This window comes from Cyprinodon variegatus, unplaced genomic scaffold (genome assembly GCF_000732505.1).
Source record: "Cyprinodon variegatus isolate N-32 unplaced genomic scaffold, C_variegatus-1.0 Scaffold401, whole genome shotgun sequence".
NCBI lineage: Eukaryota > Metazoa > Chordata > Actinopteri > Cyprinodontiformes > Cyprinodontidae > Cyprinodon > Cyprinodon variegatus.
The window spans coordinates 405,611-414,271 of record NW_015150854.1 but is presented as its reverse complement, the minus strand read 5'-3'; the positions used below and the strand labels follow the sequence as shown (position 1 = coordinate 414,271).

Here is an 8,661-nt window from a genome sequence, read left to right as displayed (position 1 = left end):
AACACTACATTAACTTGCCCAAATGTTTCACCGTACTTTCTACAAAAGAAAAACCATATTGAAAAGACAAGCATGGTTTTTCTTGTTCATCTTCACAGCATGAGAATCGGGATGAATGGTTTAGGCCGACTTCTACATAAAATAAGTACACTAGTGATTAAAACTATTTTTGAAATCTTTATAGGTCAATTGAATGGGCTATCAAGCATTTCTTACTTCTTAATCACCTTATTTTATGTACACTGCTAAAAAATAAACAGAACACTTAAATAAAACATCCTAAAACTAAATAAATAAAATATTTTCATTGAATACTTTGTTCTGTACAAAGTTGAATGTGCTAACAACAAAATCACAGAAAAACAATTAATGGAAAGCAAATGTGTCATCCAATGGGGTGCCTGGACTTGGAGTCAAAGTTAAACACAGAGTTAAAGTTGAAAAGCACACTGCAGCCTGATGCAACTTTGATTTAATGTCTTTAAAACAGGTCAAAATGAGGCTCGGCATTGTGTGTGGCCTTTATGTGCCTGTATGACCGCCCTACAATGTCAAGGCAAGCTCCTGATGAGGTGGGGGATGGTTTCCTGAGGGATCTCCTTCCAGACCTGGACTAAAGCCGTTGACAACTAATTGACAGTCTGTGGTGCAATGTGACATTGGTGGATGGATCGAGACATGATGTCCCAGATGTGCTCAATCAGATTCAGCTCTGGAGAACAGGTGGGCCAGTCCAAAGCTTCAATGTGTCTCCACTATACCCTCCACTGTGTCTCCAGTCTGTCAAATCAGTCACATGTACGCAGTGTGAACCTGCTTTCATCTTTGAAGATTACAGTTCACCAGGGGCAAATTTACCAATTCTGGTGTTATCTGGCAAATGCCAAGTGTCCTGCAAGATGTTGGGCTGTGAGCAAAACCCTCATATGTGGACTTTGGGCCCCCCCTACCATGCTTATGGAAATGGTCTCTAAGCGTTTGTGCAGACACATGCACATTTTTGGCCCGTTGGAGGTCATTTTGCAGGACTCTGACAATGCTCCTCCTGTTTCTCCTGGTACAGATGTGGAGGTAATGGTTCTGCCGCTGCTTTGTGTCCCCCCCTACAGCCTCCTCCACCTCTAGTGGTGTACTGGCTTGTCTGCTGGGAAGGCCTCCAGCCTTTGGACACTACGCTTACAGACACACCTTTCCATAGCCTACCTTGAAGTGCCATCCTGGATGAGCTGCACAATCTGAGCCACTTATGTGGATTTTAGAGTCTGTCTCATGCCACCAAAAGTGTGTTGTCCCTTTACTTTTTTGAGAAATGTATATTTAGCTACATTAAATAAGCAGACACCTAAAAATTTAATTTCTCTAGTTGCCCCACCCTATCACCTTGGTTTAATTTGCTTCTTATTGGGGCTTAGTTGTTGAGCCAAAATTCCGTCCAAAGGCCATGGACCACAAGATCGGCATATGCCAACCTGTGTGTGCAAGGACTGAGATGCTGGCTTTAGAAAATGATTTGCAGCTGGGGGTTGAGTAGACCGAAGGATACTTGGACCAAAAAAAAGCTTTTTAGCACAAGAAACAGCAAAAATGTTTCCTCTATGCTTTAACTAAAGGTATGACACAGCTTGCATCCAACAAGGTGCTGATTTAAACATCAATGTTGGCCCTGAAACATTTCTAGAACACTCTCTGAGCAACCCGGACGTATGAGCTCAACAACTTTAATACAAGATAAAATCATGGATTCAGCAGCAGTACAATTTAAATTTAAGGGGCACACCAGTATTTCATTTATTTATTTAAGGTACAGAACATGAAAAATGTAGCTTTGGTGTAGAAATTGAATAACATTCTCTGACAAATGTATTTTTAAGTTTGCTCAATATATATCGAATATTGATTTTTTTTTATAATGAATAATTAAAACCTTTAAATTTGAGAAGACAAATTGTCTGAATTAAGAATACCATTTTTTTTTATTATTTCCATTTTTGAGCTAATTATTAGTTGTTGTTTTTTTTAGCTGCCCTAAATCATCAATTATCAGTTCACCTCGTGCTGAAAATGTAACGATAGCCTATTTAATATGTTTAACTGTTTTTATTTCTTATTTTTTAATGTTGCAACAAATTCCTAAAAGAAGACTTTTTATGCGTCAGTTATGTTAAAGTTATTTTCTATATATGTTTATAATAAAAAAAAACACATTTAAATGTATCTGTGAACAGCAGTATGATATAACTGGAGTGAATTCGTTGGCCCTTTAACCGTGGAGGTGCAGCGGTGCAGCCCGGGGCGCACTGAGGGAGTCCGGGCGCGTCGGAAACCTCCCCGGAGGGGCCCCATGTAATTCGATGCACGCTGTTAAAGCTTAGAGTATATTGTCTTCCCTTTTCGTTTATGAAGCCTCCACCCACCGGCCCACCCTACATTTAGCGGATCATGTGACTCGGGGTAAGTCATTTGCAAGTACAACAGTTCTCTGTGCGCTCCCATTCATTTCCTGAGAACTGCCCGAGCTGAGCAGCTGAGAGGCAGAAGTGTAGGGGAGGGAGCCGCTCACACACTCACACATACACACACGCACATTCACGCAGAGTGAGAGGAGAGAAGAGGAAAGGGAGAGGAGACGAGACAGAGAGGACTGTGGAAAGGAAAACAGTCTCCTAGTCTCCACGGCTCTGCAGCTTTTGACAAGGTCTGTGCGTTTTTTCTCTCGTCTTCTTCTCTATTGCTTGTCTACCCCCTGAATGTCTGTTTCATTCGTCACGTTGTGCTTTGTGCTTGTGTTGCTCAGCGCACCTCATTCAGCTGTCATTGCTCTGTCAAAGCGGATGACATCTCACATCACCTATGGCATTGTGTTTGGTGTCCCTCAATGTTGGGGTCGAGAGAAACAAGAGACCCCCTGAGTGATGGTCAGTGGGCATGAAACCTCTGTTGCCAGTGCGTGTTCATGGGTTGTCATGAGCACAGGAAACAAAAAGTGATCACACTCAGAGTGAACAAGAGCATCAGCTGGACTTTAACACTGGAGATAGTTCTGCTCCTCTTGAGTCAGATGGGCTTAACAGTGTTGAGATGTTGTTCAGTAAAGCTGGATCAGTGTCTTGATGGGAGGACATGGCACTGCAAAAAGTTTACTGCTGCTCTTTGCATGGCTAAGAGTTGTTTACGCCTGAGCGCGCAATTTCCCTGGGTGTGAGAGAGACCGGCTTGTTTGTCTCAACTCCAACCAACCCCAATGGTAGCAACGGGTTAAACATTAGGAGGCTCGGGTAGCTGAGGAAGGACGCTGGTGTGTGTTTGGGGGAGTGTTACAGGGGTGGTGTCTTGGATGTCATCGGTGGCGCTCTCACTTCCAGGGTAATAGTCATTGGTATTGATGGGTGGCTGTCACCACAGCAAAGAGCCACCAGGGTGGGGAGGGTGGCCGGGGGCTGGCCCTTAGCTGTTATTTTCAATTACAGGGGTCCAGGACAGAGCTGACAGCAAAGGCATTTGTACATCCAGAGAGGGAGGAGGGAGAAGAGGAGGAGGAGAAGAGTGTGGGTTGTGTGTGCATTTGTGCAAAGGGGTGGGTGGGCAAAAGAGAGTGGGAGGGTAGGAGAGAGGAAGGTTGGAGGGGGCTTAGACTGTCCCCTGCTCTGGGGTTTGATGTGGAAACTAAGCTCTGACCTCTGTGACTTTACCCACGCGATGCAGAGAGGTCCTCACTTGTCTTTATCAGGGTGTCAGCTGTCAGGTTGTGGTTGACTGTTCTTGCATTCGTAGAAAGTCAATTGGTCAATGTACTCTGCATATCTGTGTGTGTTTTCAGTCAGGCGAAAATCTTCCTTGTGTTAGATCCTATACCTATAAATGTTCCTGGTTGATCCAAGGGTTTGAGTACATTTTCCCTGTACACATAGGAAGTAATATATCTATCTCTTGATCTCCCCAGCAGGGGAGTGTGTGTGTGCAGGAGTGGATCAGACCCCCCGTAGCTCTTGGATGTTCAGGGAAGGAGATTAGTGCCCATTTAAAGTCTCACTTGAACTTATTCACAAAGGACCGCCTTCTTTAGCATAAATACACAAGCTGATTTTATCACAAGTGTTGCTTTAACATGAACAGGGAAAAAAATAGCAGTGTAGTTTGTGCATTGATACATTGCTCAAATGTTTTTAAGGACTGCCTGTCACCGCAGCAGGAAGTTGGTTCTGTCTATTTATTGTCCTTTAGTAATAAACAGACAGATAATAACAGGTAATCTAGCATGTTTGTTATCACAATTTTAACCGATTTTTGTTGTCAAACAACTGTTAAAATAAAATGTTTTTATCGGGCACTTGATTTTCAATGCTAAGCATGGTTTACATTATAATATCTTGCTTTTATAGCGTTTTGGCATTTTTATTACAAAATCAAATCATTTGTAGTTAATGAAAATCTATAAAATGAGCAAAAGTGATAAGTGGCATTTCTGTTTTCATGCCATGAATGTCTATGTTTTTCCACACAACCCTTTTTTCATTACTTGAAAACCCTATGGTTGCCCTCTGCCAGCAAGCTGATTGGCAATGTGCAGCAGCAGGTGGTGGATGTGTGCTAGGTAAGCTCAATACAGCTGCTTAAGCTAGCATATTTTCAGTGTTTCCAACACAGTCTACTTAAAAAGACTTAAAAAAAACAGGAGTTTACATTAAAAATCTTAATGGTTATGAAGCTAACATTTCGATAACTAACAAAAACTTGGGTTTTTCTTTGAGGTCAGAGATGCCAAATTCAGTTTCTTTTTTACGATCTATAATAGCACTCGCTTTTGATCTCAACTAATTTTCTCTGTGCAAATTTTCCAGTTAGGCAGACAGAATTCCTCAACATATACACAAGATTATTTTGTTTGGCATATGTTATACCAAACATGAAGTAATTTTGTTGTTCATGCATCAGTGGATGTTCCTAATCTTTTTTTTATTAAACTCAGATGTGAATTAATTTAACATGTAAAACTGTTTGAGGTTTTCAGGTGTAACAGTAGCGCGAAGAAATATCTCTTTGCAGCTGTAAAATATTTCTCTTCAGTGACATAGACCCATTTAGTTGGTGCCAGTATGTGACTTTGTTGGTTAAATCAAGTGTAAGGTAATATTAAAACTTTCTATATAAAAAGGAGGGGTGTTAACATTTACACATTGCATCTATATGTGGGATTCTTATTTTAAAGTGAGACAGGATATAGTTACCAAAGTATATAGTTACCATTTATTGCTACCTTCTGATCAAAAACTTTGTCAGGCTTTTCAACCACAAACATCTGCAAAGTTCTTACCACTGTTTTTAGATTGCCCCTTTGGACACATTTCAGGTGCTTCAGTGGTCACTGATCAGGGACACTTAAGCAGGAGATCAGACAGTGATCTTCTGCAGCAACTAGCTAAAAAAACAAAGCAAATCAAACCCTTTTCATCTCCTCAGACACCTCCTCCAGCTCTACACAGGGGAGCCCAATGTGCTCCCAGGCCAGCTGAAAGACATATTCCCTATAGCTTGTCCTGGGTTGTTCCTTGGGTCTCCTCCAGGTGGGACATGCCTGGAACATCCCCTAAGGGAGGCATCCATGGAGCATCAAAAAAAGATGAGCAAACCACCTTAACTACTTCTCTCAATGTGGAGTGAAAGGGCTCTACACAGAGCCGATACCTGACAGCAAAACTCCTCACCCTACTTAAGGGAGGGCCCAGCTACTCTGAAAAGAGAAAGCCCATTTCAGTTGCTTTTCATGCCATGACCATAGGTTTAAGGTAGGACTGGAGGCCGACCAGTCTGAGACCAAAAACATCAAGGCACCTGATGTCACCCCGGTATGGCAGAGCTGGGACTTTACACTGGAGCCTCTGGGTGGTGTTTGTTGCTGAGCACCTGTTCGTCATTTCATCCTTGCTGAACCTGGCCAGGCCAAGCACAAAGGAGTGATGAGGGCCTACCTCCCGTAGTGCAACCATGAGGGTGCAATCCACTGCAAAGTTGATTGGGCAGCACTAATGCTTAAACTTGGTCTGGGAACGTGGAATCATACTTATTCTATATTCTCTATCTCTATATTCCATTTATGTAAATGGAAATATAGTATTTGTAAACATAGAACATGGTCTAGATTGGCTACAGAATCTTTGAAACACCTTTTGTTGATTTTTAACCCTTTGCTTTCTTTGTAAGGTCAAATAATCTCCTTATATTGAGGGTCATCTAATCTTATATGCTTGATGTATTGTTTTACTCTGAGTGTAAACTACCCAATCAGAGCTAATCGAAGTGAATTTGGCCAATTTAATTTTGATTCAATAAAACAAAGCTTCTAATAAAGTTTTCCCCTGTATTCGAAGGATTCTCACATTCTGAGTTGACAAAGCCAGACATGTTTTTAAGGCTGAGAAGGGGACAGCTTATAATGGCTTTTTCACAGAAAACTGGGACTTTACTTCAGCTATCAGTCGGTGTTTATGCAAGCATTGGTTTCAGCTAACATTTGTGTGACAGGTGCAGACGACACAAACAGGCTGAAGCTCTTTCAGATGACTTTCTGTGTTCGTTCCCTTAGTCGATTTGATAATGAGTTTGCAGTTATAAAAGGCAGGAAAATGCAATATTAGAAACTGCAAATCACTAAACAGAAACTGTAAAATAACTTGTTCTTGAAACGTTTCTCTTACTTCTATATTTTTTTCTTTTTTAATCATGTCATTTTCAAAATGTGAATAGGGCATTTTTTTTTTCAATCAATCCGTTGATCTCACACAATGACTTTTGACTGTCTTTTCATAAAGGTAGCTTTAAATAAACCTTTTAATACTTAGATCTACAATATAAAACTCCATTCAGGAAGAATTCTACAGATTCAGCAAAACATTTTGCAAATGACAGTTTCAAAAGACTTAGTGCTTTCATGATAACTGACATTTTTTTTTATTACTTAGGATTTTTATAGATATGGACTGTGTATTGATCAGAGATAAAATAACTGGAATAAATTAGAAAACAGTTTAAATGAAGACACTAAAGAAGGATCAAATCAAAACCAAATCTTGGTTGTCCTGAGAAATTATATAAGGGAGTTATGTTTTAGTCACAGATTAAAACTGGCGTTAACATGTAATATACAAGGTTGTATATATAAAGATTGTTATTTTTAGTCTAGATTGTTTGATAGCAGGTTTGAGCATCCCTTCAGCTGTTTCTCCATCTGAGCAGCCGCTGGTCCAAACTTAGCAATAACATTAATACACTCAATTAACCTGAACGATTGCCGTACATCATGGTGCTTGAAATAGGTGCTAGTTAATGAATTGTGTAAGTGCTCACAAGAGCCTTGTAAATATTTTATATTAAGGAAACAATATCTCAAATATAGCATCATAAAAACTTTTATGGCGAGCTTGCGTCTAGATATTTATAACAAATTTTAAGCAACCCTGCAAGCAATTGACAGATATTTGTGTGTGTATGGCAGAGTTTCCAGCCTTTAGAGTATCTAATAAACCGACTTTTTTAATATGCCTCACTTGATGGACATGTTTAAAAATACACCTAATTCATTCAACAGGATGATGCAGCACACATCTTTTATTTTTATTTTTTTCCCAACAGCTTCATCTAGCTAGCCACAACTAGCTTTACCACAGCACTGTCCAAGGACATGTGATAGAGATCTGTGCAGGTTTGTGTTTGTGGAAGTCAACTATAAAAGCCAATCATGAACAGAAAGACTTTATCAGTCTATCAACATTGCTCTGCCTTGGAGCTTTAATTACTAGATGAGATTCCTTCTCTGAAGACATTCTCTATTGGTCACAAATCACAACACACATGCAGACCTGAGTGACTCTTTTAAGCAAAATGTTATAGTGTGTTTATACTAACAACATATAGGGACCGATTAATTTTCATGGGGATTGAATTTCCCGAAATACTCCCTAATCAGCTGGGTTAACTACTGACATATTGAATGACTGCTCATCGATCCGAGAGGGGGGTTATGGAGCGTATCTGCATTGAACACAGATAGACTGCAGTGTACTACACTATACTGCTGGATTCCTTTTGTAACTATAAAAAGACACTGAAGAAGAAAGGAGAGTAGTATAAAAGAGGAAGGGCACTTCCAGCATCTGGTGTCCATGGAGATGAAGTTGGTCTTTGATTTTCTGAATGAAAATGTACCGATATGTACCCTGTTACACATGGAATAATAATTTATTTAACTGTGACTATTTGAAATTTCGACAGAGCACTGTAAGATTTAACGATTGTACTCTACAAATTCAAGTCTCTGTGCTGTTATTTCATCATGTCAGACAAAAAGACAAAGTGTTCTCTCTCTCTCTGTGTTTTCCTCTTGTGGATGCAACCTTTGACCCAGCTCTCCAGTCCACGTTTGTTTACCAAATTGAGTTAAGGCTGTCCAAAGAGTTCTGGAGCGTGTGTTTTTTAGGGACTGCGAGAGAGACAAAGTGCAGAAAGTGTTGCGCAACAACAAATAGTGTTAAACAGTAGTAAAATTTGTAAAAGAAAAAAACACAAAAGAACATGGGACTGAGTATCTATCTATCTATCTATCTATCTATCTATCTATCTATCTATCTATCTATCTATCTATCTATCTATCTATCTATCTATCTATCT

General features: G+C 40.0%; 1 protein-coding gene across 1 annotated transcript in view; it reads left to right on the top strand.

The window, feature by feature from the left end:
- Nucleotides 1–2,464: 2,464 nt before the first annotated feature.
- Nucleotides 2,465–8,661, top strand: part of klf12 (Kruppel-like factor 12) — a 55,630-nt gene continuing 49,433 nt past the window's right edge. The window contains exon 1 of the mRNA XM_015387700.1: nt 2,465–2,695. The gene's annotated coding sequence lies outside the window, so the exon portion shown is untranslated. The remainder of the gene's footprint in view (nt 2,696–8,661) is intronic.